Source organism: Leopardus geoffroyi, chromosome D3 (assembly GCF_018350155.1).
Source record: "Leopardus geoffroyi isolate Oge1 chromosome D3, O.geoffroyi_Oge1_pat1.0, whole genome shotgun sequence".
NCBI classification, from domain to species: Eukaryota; Metazoa; Chordata; class Mammalia; order Carnivora; family Felidae; genus Leopardus; species Leopardus geoffroyi.
In genome coordinates, this window is record NC_059339.1 from 45,016,424 (window position 1) to 45,029,248 (window position 12,825).

The 12,825-nt window shown below is 40.5% G+C and overlaps 1 long non-coding RNA gene across 1 annotated transcript in view; it reads right to left on the reverse strand.

The window, feature by feature from the left end:
• The window catches only part of LOC123587724, a 68,560-nt gene extending 58,716 nt beyond the window's left edge, over nucleotides 1-9,844 (reverse strand). Inside the window, exons 1-3 of the long non-coding RNA XR_006707483.1 lie at nucleotides 9,019-9,844; nucleotides 8,302-8,455; nucleotides 3,774-4,018 (exon numbers count right to left, since the gene is read on the reverse strand). This is a non-coding gene — a long non-coding RNA (uncharacterized LOC123587724). The remainder of the gene's footprint in view (nucleotides 1-3,773; nucleotides 4,019-8,301; nucleotides 8,456-9,018) is intronic.
• Between the last annotated feature and the right edge of the window lie 2,981 nt (nucleotides 9,845-12,825).

A 12,825-nucleotide genomic window follows, 5' to 3' on the forward strand; every position in this document is an offset into this window, starting at 1 on the left:
ATCCTCATGAACATTTGTTATCATTTTTGTCATTTATTTTAGGCATCCTAGTGGGTGTGAAGTGGTATCCGATTGTAGTTTGGGCTTGCACTTCCCTAATGCTAATGATGTTGAACATCTTCATGTGCTCATAGCCATTTGTATATATTCTTTGGAGAAACGTCTATTCAAATCCTTTGCCCATCTTTAATTTTTTTTTAATGTTTATTCATTTTGAGAGACAGAAAGACAGAGCATGAGTGGGGGAGGGGCAGAGAGAGAGGGGAACACAGAATCGGAAGCAGGCTCCAGGCTCTGAGCTGTCAGCACAGAGCCTGACGCGGGGCTCGAACTCACAGACTGCAAGATCATGACCTCAGCTAAAGTTGGACACCCAACCGACTGAGCCACCCAGGTGCCCCTCCTTTGCCCATCTTTAAATTTGGGTTGTCTTTCTGGAGGCGTTGTTGCTTATTTCTTCTGGATAAATTTTCTTATCAGACACATGATGTGCAGGATTTCCTCTCAGTCTATGGATAGTTTTTCGCCTTCTTTATGCTATCTTTTGAAGCACATTTTTTTTTTTATTTTGATGAAGTCCAATTTATCTGGTTTTTTTTTTCTTTTTTCATGTGTATGTTTGGTATCACAACCCATGGTCATAAAAATTTGCTCCTATGTATTCTTCTAAGAGTTTCATAGTTTCAGCTCCCACATGTAATTATGTTCCATTTTGAATTAATTTTTGTACCTGATGTGAGGCAGAAATTTAACTTCATTCTTTTGCAAGTAGATATCTATTTATTTCAGTACCATTTGTTGAAAAGACTATTCTTTCTCTATGGAATGTTTTTACCATGTTTTTAAGAGAAATTAGAGATTCTTTAATAACACGTGAAAACAGAACCAAGGAAATAAAATTATTTACTACTAATGTAGTGTTGCTATATTTAGAAAATAAAAATTCAGGACATCTAGTTAAATTTGACTTTCAGGTAAATAATGAATAACTTTTTAGTATCAGTATGTCCCAAATATTGCATGGAACACACTTATATTAAAAATTATTTGTTGGGCCACCTGGGTGGCTCAGTCAGTTGAGTGTCGAACTCTTGATTTTGGCTCAGGTTGTTATCCTACAGTCGTGGGCTAGAACCCCATATCAGCACAGAGCCTACTGAAGATTGTCTCTCTCTCTCTCTCCATCTGCCCCTCCCCTGTTCACTCTCTCTTTCTCTCTGTGTGTTTCTAACAAACAACAACAAAATTATTTGTTTTTTATTTTAAATTCAAATTTAATTGGATGTCTTATAGTTTTTCTGCCAACTCTATGTAATGTGTCTCCCTTTTATGAATCAGGCTGCTAAGACCTGAAGGAACCAGTTACACATTATTCAGAGATTGCTGGAAATGTCACTGTCACTGGAATGTCCTCCCAGCATCATGTCCATATATCCAATACTATGTGACCTTGAATGTGTGTCTCTCAATAACCTAGTTTCTCCTATTGCAAAATTGAATTCTTACTAGAGATAAGAAGAGCCAGTAATTGTATGTAAGGTCTCTTTACACAGCATCATATGCTTGCTAATTTAAAAAAAATGAATAATAATAAAAACCCTATCCTGTGATTTTTGAGGTTTCTTTACACTTCCCTGACAGTTTTAGAGTCAGCCTTCCCCTTTCTTCTCCATTCCATTTGTCTTTTTTTTTTTTTAAGTTTAATATTTATTTTGAGAGAGAGAGAGAGAGAGCATGAGCACATGCGTGTGGGAGGGGCAGAGAGAAAGGGAGAGAGAGAATCCTAAGTAGGCTTCACAATGTCAGTGCAGAGCCTGATATGGGGCTTAATCTCCTCAACCATGAGATCACGATCTGAGCCAAGATTAAGAGTGGAACGCTCACCCAGGTGCCCCACCATTTTGTCTTTTTTAAGGATAGGAATTGAAAAGGACTGGAGGACTGAGATGTGTAGTCTTGATACATTCTATAACTAACATATATTCTCTTCAGGAGGAAAATCTCTACTTGACCTTCGAAAGTGGCAAGCAATTTTTAAACAAGTCCAACATTCTCCCTTCTCCCAAGAGAGGACAGAATGTCCATTAGCTTCCAAGTAAACCTGCAGCCATGCCCCTCAGGTCGGGTGTGGCTAGTTATCTAAACAGCCTGTGAACGACGTAGCAGAGGCCACATTGAAGCAAGCTGTGAGAATGGCTCTTGGTATACCAGATTCTATGTCAGAATTATGCTGCAGACCTTGACCTTCACAGGTTGAAACCAGAAAGCGTCCTCTGCCTACTTTGTAAAATCCATGATTTAATAGATAGCGCCACTGTACATCCATAAATGGTCTACTATTTTCTCCATTAAGCACACATGTTCGAAGATTTATAAATTGCTGCATGACTCTATAACAGATCTGTTTGATCCTTTTGGTGGACAAAACTTAAGTGCTACAGAAATGAGACATTTATGATTTTCTGATAGCATCTTTAAATAACAACAGATCTAAATATCCTTTTAGTTTTTTTTTTTTTTTTTTTTTTTTACCATTTCTCAAGATTTCAGAGCAGATCCTTTTATACAGAAAAGATTGGAACATGTATTATCTTTTAGCACTTGCTAACACGCCCTCTTCACAGCTGTTCCTGCTGGAAAAATTCTAAGAAAAGGTAATGATTCTTTACAGGTTTTTACCTGATCGATTCATGTGGCATCTAAGTATAATTGTGAGATATTTATGGGGTCTCAGTTCCCCTTGGAAAAGTCCTGATAATGATTATAATAAAACCTTAGTAAATTTTAATGACAGGGGCCAAAGAAAAAAATAATCCCAAGAATTTAAAATTCACAAGGTTGGATTGTTGGAAATTTTATACATGGACATCTAACTAGTTACCTAAAAATAAACATGTTATTTCTTTTGATTATCTCAGAAGTGTTATAAGAATGGTCCTTAAGAGTATGAGATTTTTTCAAAAGAAAAAGTTCTTATTTTCTTCTAATTACAAACTATAATTTAAAATACAAACTATAATTTAAAATAATTTCAATACAGTTGGTATTTCAACCAAGGTATTCTGCTTTAAACACAACCACACACAACATTTAGATGAAACATTATTAGTAACCAATATCGGTTTAATGAGAGTATATGGCTTAAATTAACATTAGCAAGGTTAACAACTTTGGCATTGATGGCTTTGGTGTGGCTGATATTAACGTCAATAATAAATAAAGAGAATGTTGATTTTGAAAGAAGCCTAAGACCTTGGAAAGCAATAAAAACTTCGGCATGCAAGGAGGGCTCCTTTCTGAAGGACACATTTACAAGAGGCATGGCAGTTGGTTGATAATCTGAACCATTGCCAGGACGATCACATACTCAGGGGTGTGTGGGTAAGGATCCATTTCTTCTAGCAGCCAGGGCTCAGACACCCCAGACTGTGGTTATCTCTGTCCTTGATGTTACAGCCTCTGGGGTCAGGAGTCCAGATTGGAAACAGCTCCTCAATTACCCATTTACAGGAGGCTTTCAGTATAGCACCCTTGACATATCCAGATTTCATGTTATCTTCCCTTTGATCTATAACAGTGTTTGAGCTTTGTCAAAACACAGGAGTCAGTGGGGAATCTTTTCAGGTTACCGTAAAAGCCAAGCTAATTAAGTCATTCAACCTTTCATAAAAATCACGCATAATGGTAATTTGGTCTTCATTTAGTTGAATAGAATCAAGAGGAATTCCAGCATAACTAGGAAACTACATCCAACATCTAAGTCAAGTACTTACCATCTCTGTCTCTCTCTTTAGTTCTACTTTTAAAATACGCCTTAGAGGTTGGGAAGCTTTCAGATCAAAGTATACAAAAGGACCATTCAGTATCTCTCACTGTAGATTCTGTTCCACATGAGCTTCAACTTGTACAGGAGAATTCAGTGGAGCAGTGGGCTCCTCTTGCAGGCTTCGCCTAGAGAATTCAAATTCATCCTGGTTTTGCCTCATCTCTTAGCCACTCTGGGGTCCACTTTCTTTACCTGTAAAATTAAGAAATTAGATGAAATATTAGAACTCTAGATAATTTCCCACCTCCAAATTCTATGATCTCCAAATGATTTTTGGTAAAATCACTTCCCACTTTTACTGAAGCTCTCCTCCTGTCATTTATGGCCAAGTGGAGGATGGATGTGTTTGAATGTTGGAGAGTGGAAGGTGAGGGAGGGGCCAGGAAGGTGAGAAAAAAGCTCAAGGTCAATCAAAGCCTAGGCTGTGGTTTCCTGTCTGTCCTGGAAAAGGGGATTTCCCAAGCTTCAGAGCCAGAGCCTTCCTTATCACTTGTTACTCTATTATGGATAACAATCAGCATAATTAACAATGGGTGTGCACCACACAATCGAAAAGACCCAATGCTATTTGGCAACAGAAACTTTCATAAAGGAACTGTTGGCTCCCTTTTGTCTGAGCTTAGGTACAGATGAAAAATAGAAAAGTCAATTAAAATTATCCTACAAACTCTCCACTACTTAAAAACAAGCAAAAAAGGGGGTGAAATTGATTCCAGACCATATAATGCATTTGCAGATATTAACTAACAGTTATTAGTGTTTGCGGGATGTTTACTGAACTCTGAAATAAACTGGTTGTTTACAGAACTTCCTCATTCCCGAAAGTTCTCTACCTAAGCAGTTTGTCCCCTATGTGCAAAGGATGTGTTTTTTGAGCACACAAAAGAAAAGGCCATCCAGTGTCTCCCATGAGTTACTGTGTGGGAGGGAAACTCAGTCTTAGCCAAATCACTGTCCTACAGTGAAGCGCCTTACATGACCTGTGGGAGAATGAGTCAAGAAGCATCAAATCCATGAGAACAGCTTGTATTTATTTATAGCAGAAATCAGAGGATTGAGAACACATGGCTGGATCAGGAGCCAGCGTACCATGTATTAATGCTGAGTGCCTACTAAGTGCCAGGATTACTCTAGGCCCTAGGGACTCAATGAAGAAACAAAGCCAACAGGGTCCCAGCCCTTAACGGAGCTTAGAGTTTAGCAAATGGGCAGATGTTAAAAGAATAGAGCCAAGCCGTGATTTCCCATCGGTGCAGATATCAGGATTTCCCAAGCTTCAGAGATAGTTGGTCTTAAACATACAACAAGTGCAGTGAGGGAGAAGTACAAGGTGCAAAAGACAAGTTGGTCAGTTTTTGGTGGCATGAGACCTCACACAACATCCATCCTCAGGACCTCAGAGGGACTCACAGAACCCTCAGGGTTAATGATGGGAATGAATGGTGCCATTTTCTGGGTGTCAGTGTTTACTAGTGACCAGGTACTTCCACACATTATTTCATTTAAAACAGGGGTCAGACACTGGATTCTCTCTCTGCTTTTGAAAGGTTGATTATCCATAATTAGAGCGTGGGGAGGGGCTTATACTCAGGATTTAGATACAGAACATACTCTCATTTGCAAGAAAAAAAAATGAGATTCAGGATCTCATTTGCTAATGCCTTATTAAATTTTTATAACATGCTATTTTTCACATGCAAAATGTGGTCACTGATGGAGCCTTAATACCATATAATTGTGGTGTTTCACTAGTAATGAGAATAAGCATGGGTTCTTACAGGGTCTCAGATGTAGATGAGATGGAGGCCAAGGGGCAGCATGGTGTCATGGAGCACAGAATCATAGCCTGGGTGTCCCAACTCCCCACCCCAGTATCTCTACCTCTAATCAGGGGCCAGAGGCTTTGGGGAGGTGGGGGAAGAATATGCAAATGATGTGCCTTAATAACAAGCTCAGGAATGTGGCCTTATTCTCCCTGTCCTTCCCCAATACAGCTTCTTAGATCAGACATCCTATCTTGGAGGCTTGAGTGTGGGGACTGTGTAATTTTACTAATGTCAAGACAGTTTTTTAAGCCACTATGTAAAAAGTTAAATTCATGTATTCAAATCCCCACTACACACGGATTTCCCTGGACAACTAACAAAGCAGTTCAGTACACTAGGAGAAGATTTAGTTTTAGGAGGTCTGAAAATAAAACGTGCCACTAGCATCTTTACCCAGTAAAACTAATGACTAATAATAGATTAAAAGGAGAAATTCATTTGTGGGATATTTATTAGTATACATGCAAAGCCATTTGCCAGTTCAATTTCCCCATTTCCCATTTTTCTTCCTTCCACAAAATTTAATAACAGGAAAAAATATAACATTAGATGACTGGGTGTTGTATGGAAAACAATTTGACAATAAATTTCATATTTAAAAAAAATAAGAAAAAATATAAAAATACTTCTGGCACAGGGGTGCCTGGGTGGTTCAGTCAGTTAAGCTTCCAACTCTTGACTTTAGCTCAAGTCGTGATCTCACAGTCGTGAGATGGAGACCCACATCAGGCAGGATTCTCTCTCACCTTCTGCCCCTCCCCTGCTTGCTTCTCTCTCTCTCTCCCCCTCTCCAAAATTTGCTTGGAACAAAAGAGAATTGGGAAACCATGTGAACACTCCAACTGTCTGAATGGACAAGGTAGAAAGTGGGAGGCAGATAGAATATAGGGTAAAAGTGTATGATACATGTCATTGATAAATAGTTGCCCTTTAAACTAAAAATTTTCAATAATGCCTAAAATAAATCACTGTCCATGAACTTAATATGGTCAAAATATTTTCTGAGTCTCTCAAATTATCAACCAGTATTTTTTACTTCTTTTGAGTAGGTTTTTTTTTTTTTAATAGTTTAAGAACTTTCATTGAATCCTCTCCCACATAGCATTTAACTCTTTGACATGTGGTCACTTAAAGGCATTTTGGATTTTACTAAATATTGGCAGTGCAGCAGTGGGTAGTAGAAAGAATTAAGGTTGGGGAACATTGATCATCTTTGTTCCCTTAACCTATGGGCAGGTCCCATTGAGACCTTCCCCTCTTCTGGAGGAGCCTGATCTGTTACAGTCCCATTCTCCTGCTCATCCAGCCACCCCTTTGGTCATTCAGGTTTCCCTCTCCTTTTTTTTTTTAAGGCAATGAAGGAGAAACACCAATGGTTCATGTGTGCTGAATTACAGGTAGGGTTTTGATAGAGGTGGGGGGAAAAGGAGTGTGCATTTCATGAAGGAGACAATGTGAACAATTGTGCTCATGGGTCAGGAGGATGGAGCAGCTTACAGTAGTCCAAGTGCAATGACATGAAGAAAAGGAAAGGAAAGTAGGTTAGGGCAAATTGGTGAGATCTCCACCACAATTAAATGATATGGGCCTCAGGCATGTCTATAGGCTAATTCATCTGTCAAACTGTAAATGTGGAATCTACTTCATGTTTTTTTCCCAACTCACATTTCCAATGCCACACTACAGACTTGAATATTGACAAGAAGAGGTTTGTGGAGTTTGAGATACAAATTCAAGAGTTATTTACATAGAGGCGACACTTAAAGCAGTGGTTGGTGAACTTACCAAAGGCTAATGTGCAGAGAGAAGACTAGGGGACCAAGAGTAAAATATATTCAGAGGAAAAGAGAAAGAAGTGGATCACTAAGAAGATTAAAGCATTGTATGGAGAGGAAGAAGGACAATCAGGATGGGACCCTCCCAACAGGGTCATTACCACGAGAAATTAAGAAAAGATGGAAACCGCACAAGGAAATGGGATTTGGCACTTAAGGTCTGATTGCTGATCTTTAAGAGAACACAGTTCTTAATAAGCATGACTAAGAACAAGCAGCCCATAGATCTGGACCACACTGAGAATGACAAGGTAAGATGAACTCTAAAACCCCTGGTTCTTGGATATAGCATTCCAGGTAACATGCCCGATGTCTTGAAGTACGTAAGCTTGCCAAGATCAAGAAATCCAGATGAACGGAACTGAATCTCCTCAAGAGGAACTGAACAGCTCGCTCAACATTTGGACTCCCTTCATACCATTAGAGTTAGCTGGACCAAGGCAGGGTGGTGGTTAGGCCCTGCCCATCTCATGATTCATTTCTTGCCTTTAATGGAGAAGAGGGCTTACAGTGGTGATGCCTGATTGAGGAAGAGCCTGAGTGTGTGTTACCTAGTGCTCCCTGGTGCAGCCCTTTCTTCAGAAGCAGGGAAAACAGAAAAATAATTAGGAACAAATTGAGGTGCCAAAGAGGAATAGGAAGAGGAAGGTTGGAAGCAGGCTCTTTGCAATGACCCTGAATCCTTGGGTGACCATCTCCCCACAGAGATGAAGTGATGGAGCCATCATGGGGAGCCAGATCCCTGGAAGGGGTGGGTGCTTTCCTCCCCAAGTCATTCATACCCAATAATAAGCACATACCAGATAACACTCACCTTGAAGGCTGCGGGCTGTTGGAAGCAGACACAGTGTGCCTTTGGGAATCCCCTGAACCAAGGCATGAGAAACATTCTTTTCCTTAACACCTGCAACACGCTCCAGGATGACTGTTTCTCTTAAAGCCATAGGCGTCTGTTTTCACATTTGTTCCTTAGAGACAGAAACAGGATTACGATATATAATGTTTTTTTCTCATTTCCTGCTATGTGCTGTTTTAAGTTTCTGTGGCAGCTCTTCTATGCTTTCCTCCAAATGGTGAATCTATGTCTGGTCACCACCCTGCCCCCAGACCCCCACTCCATGTTGATGGCTGGGGCACAGACTTATATAGGAATGTTTAAGACATGGAATGTTCTATAACCAGTGATTTTTCATCTGCTATTTTTGAAAAAAAATCTTTATACAGATTTCAAGCCCACTTTGCTTGTGCAATAGAATGATCAAATAGAATCTCTTTGAAGATTTGGAATCACATTCAGTCTCAGAGTCATTTAGATCATCATTGGGTCATCACTGACCTCAGTGCCATGGGCCATGGGACAAGCACTGAGGATCAGAGCCAGAAGATGTGGGTTTGAGGATCAGCTCTACTTGAGGAGCTGTGAGGTTCAGGGCAAGTTGCTTTAAAAAAAAAAAGCCAAAAAACAAAACAATAAGCCTCAGTTCTCAGTTTCCTTCTCTGTAAAGTGGGAATAAAAAGCAAATCCACTTACTCCACAGGATTACGTGAAGATTACAAAAATCTTCCATGAAACCTTTTTCATTAACTTAAAACCTGCAACTACAAGGATGTTATAATTAGAGATGTAGTTCCAGGAGCATAGGAGTTCAGGCTAAATCTTCACAGGTGAGTTTGAAAAATTGGCTTATAAGAGAACCCCCAAAATTGAATTTGACTTCTTGTTATTTATTTTTTTGTCCTACAAGTGGGATGCTAGAAAAAAAAATAAAGTTGGTTTTCAGTTAGCTGCTGGTACCCACATACAACAGATAAGGAAACCAAGATTTAGAAAGGTGTTGTATGTCTGTTTTTAAGTGACTTGTCCCAAATCTCACAGCTAGCAAGTATAAGCCCAAGAGTCACACCTGAAATTCAGGCCTGCAGAAATAGGCTGCTTGAGTTCTATTTTCATAATGGCTTAAACTAAAGAACATACTCAGTGAGATAACACAGGGAGCATCTGAGGTAATGCCCAATGGCAGGACCTAGACCCTGAGATTAGGGCCACCCCATGACTCTGGGGTGGAGCCCTCAGGAGAGGAGCTCATTCTGACAGGAGAAACCTTAACTGGGGTGTTGGTAGGAAGGATGCTTGTGGATGCCACACTGGGTAGGCACACACCAGTTGCCTTCTAACTGAACCCCTTTGGCAGCTTGGGCTAAATCCCTGAGCAGAGAAAGACGGCTATAGCTCAATTCATGGGTCAACAAAGTAATAACATGGAGTTCTGTGAAAAATGGACAAGGATAGGGCACCTGGGTAGCTCAGTTGGTTAAGCATCCAACTCTCAATTTCCACTCAGGTCATGATTTTGCAGTTCATGTCGAGCCTTGAGTTGAGCTTTGTGCTGACAATGCGGATCCTGCTTGGGATTCTCTCTCTCTGTCCCTCTCTGCCCCACCCCAGTTTGTGTGCATATGCACATGCTCTCTCTCTCTCAAAATAAATAAACATTTAACAAATGGACAGGGCAAGTCTAAAAAAATTCTATCACTGGTGGGAGATGGGCTCTTCTCCCACTCAATCAGCCCTGTGGCTGACAGAGACAAACCACCAAGGCCATGGCGGTGATAGCTACATGCATGATGTCACACGACATGGCTGGGCCTCCAGTGACGACGTGACCCATTACAACTCTGGATGCTCCACACAAATGAGTTACACAGTGTTATTACCACATATGGATTTTCTTCTCTCTTTACCAGATCCCTTTGCTTCCACCAGCGCCTGTGTTCGAGTCAACAGTTTAAAGTCTTAAAGTTTGGGTATAAGTTGTTCTCATTATTCAGCCCTCTAAATGTGACCTCTGTTTTCCTTCTAGCTATGCCTCACCTGCCCTGAGAAGATGAGGAATACATAATGCCGTGGGTATGAACAGAGGCTTTACGAGCAGACAGAAGTGGGCCTGGCCCCTGGCCCTGACTTTTACCACCCCTGAGACTTCAGAAAGTCATTCAACAGCAGGTTCTTGTGTTAGATGAGAATAACAGGAATGCAGATGTCATCCAGTTGTTGGAGGGATTCTGTGCAATCAGCCCGACCACACTTTGTAGGCACCCACTACATGGTAGCTATTGTTATTAATAAACAGTAAGATGTTTCCATTAAAAACAGGACTGAAGATGACTCTTCAACCAAATATCAAGGGATCATAATTTTCTGTATAAATAATAACCTAATTGTGTAAGAATTGTCACACAGAGTCAGTTTCCCATTCTCTCTCTCTCTCAACCTCTCTCCCTCCCAAAGCACCCAAGATTTCTTCCTCACCCACCCCACCTTCTATCTTTCTGTTAGCTCTCCCCAAACTTTTCTTCAAAGTTCAATTTCACATCATTGTTTACTACCTCACCCCCTTCGAACATCTCGCCAGAATCCCTACCTTGGCAGTATAGTTGGTTTTGTTGTTGTTGTTATTTTGGGGGGGAATTTACATTTTCCTGTTAGGAAATCATGAACTTTACTGGCCACATATGAACAAATCAGTTTCCCATTCATGTTCCGCTCTCCTGGGATGTTGGGAGAATTTGTTAGATGAAGCCTGCAAGGCATGGCCTGCTCTTGGAGAAATATGATATATTAATATCACATTTAACAGAATGTTATTTTCACAAAAGGCAAATTACTGGCCATCCACCTGTTTTAAATCTGCAGAATGCTGCCACAGGAGACAATGCCTGTGAACTTAGTCACCCACAGCAGCTTAACTCTCCTTTAGGCACACACGTTTCCACTGAACAGTAGTCATGTTTCTGATAAGCAGTATTTCCAAATTAGTCGGATTCTTTACTCAAATGTGAATCTAACAGGTTGCTAAGAAACATACTCAAATTTCCCTGTCCAACTATGTTCTTACTCTGCCTGTCTTTTCCCACCATTCTGTGGGAGAGTCCCAAATCCATTCCAGAAAAATCGAATTTTGTTGTAATGAGAAACCAGGTCAGTTAGTGTCAGTGGCAACTATTAATATCTATGAAGGCTAAAAAATAAATTCAGTATTTGGTCATAGAATTGGCCACAGTTATTATTATGTAGTATGATGATGATGATGATGATGATGATGATGATTATTATTCGTTTCTTCTTTTTTGTGTGCTATTGTACCTGCAACTCCAGGCCGGGAGGAAATGACTTCTGGAAACTGACAGTTCTCAAAAAAAAGGAGAGCAGGTTGACATAAGCAGTCAAAAACCATCTTCTTGATAAAATGCTGCCCTTTCCCTCTAAGTAGGAACAACTGCAAAGGCATAATTAGCTTAGTCAAATCTATTGGAAGGAAAGCATCACTTACTCTCAAAAGGCAGATTCTGAGAAGCTGCTGCCAGCCCCAAACTCAGCAGCCTGGAGGTCCCAGATCCCACATGAGGGGCTGGACAAAGTCTTCCTCTCCTGGAAAATGAGTTTCTGTTTAGGCCCCTGGATGTGACCGGTCACTCCCTCTCTTCCTTTTCTCTTGCTCTTTGATTCTCTTTCCTGACGTGGTGAGTGGTACCCATCTCTTTTTGCTTTATGTCTGTTTTGTTCTTCTCATGGAGGAAATGAGAAGGATAGGAGGCAGGCCATGAATGATGTCCTCACTTTGTGCCTTCTCCTAGGTGACAGTTCACACGAGGCCAGGAAGTGGGTCATTCTCAGAATTGTTCCCCAAGAGCTTTCTTTGTTCTGTTTCCCTTATAAGCCTTCCTGACTTATTTTTGCTGTTGAGAAATTTGAACTCTTCATGGAATGAATATGAGGAAAACATTTTCTGTTTGTTTTCTTTTATTTTGTTTGTTTGTTTTTATTCTGGGCCTGCTATAAAATCTCTCAGAGAATCATTATGTTTTCATAAGGAAATCTCAAGCTTTTGTCTAGTGATCCTTCTCTTTGTTTCTCTACAAGAAGGAGGGGCTGGGAAGGTTTCCTGGTACCATCAGGGGACATCACTGACCTAGCAACAGGTCACTATGGTGAGTGCATGATGACAGCAGAAAGGCTGTGAGTGGAACAGGGATGTCGAGGGTAACTATTCAGGCAAGCTCTCAAGAAAGAATTCCAATGGGACCCTTTATCTCCAAAACAGATTAAGGTGCTGATTTTGCTGACTTCAAAGCATGACAATTCTGGCCAAGCTTTTCTCAATAAAGCCATCAGAGCAGGCAGAAGGAATCCTATTCTCTTGATGCAATTGGAGACATGATTCTCAATACCATGGGGTGGGAGAATATACTTTTTCAAATTACATGTGGCCCTACCCACAGAATCACTGCCCTTGAGGAGAAAATGCTGCTCATTCATGGGGTGAGCTATATGCTTGAT